This window comes from Clupea harengus, chromosome 21 (genome assembly GCF_900700415.2).
Source record: "Clupea harengus chromosome 21, Ch_v2.0.2, whole genome shotgun sequence".
In the NCBI taxonomy this organism is placed as follows: Eukaryota; Metazoa; Chordata; class Actinopteri; order Clupeiformes; family Clupeidae; genus Clupea; species Clupea harengus.
Window position 1 is genome coordinate 7,912,139 of NC_045172.1, and position 447 is coordinate 7,912,585.

The following is a 447-nucleotide window of genomic DNA, read 5'->3' on the forward strand; positions in this document are numbered from 1 at the left end:
GCCATGTGTTCACCAACCTCATCACGCATTATAGGAGAAGACTCAGAGCTGTTATCTTGGCAAAGGGAGGCTGCACAAAACATTAAATTAAGGGGTGCCAATAATTGTGGCACACATGTTTTGGGGAAAAATATTTATTTAATGTCAACAGTTTTTTTTTCTTTCAACAGTTTTACTTCAATGAAAAGGTAAGATTTTTGTGAATATTTTGAGTGAAAGACCAAGAGGATAAACAGCAAAGACATATTTTTTAATAGCCTGTTTTGCTCATATTCACTAGGGGTGCCAATAATTGTGGAGGGCACTGTACATACATACACAAAGAGCCCCACAAACACACATGCATACACACACACACACACACAGACACACACACACTGTACAAACACACATAGATACACACACAAACACACATGCATACACACACATACACGCACACACACACAC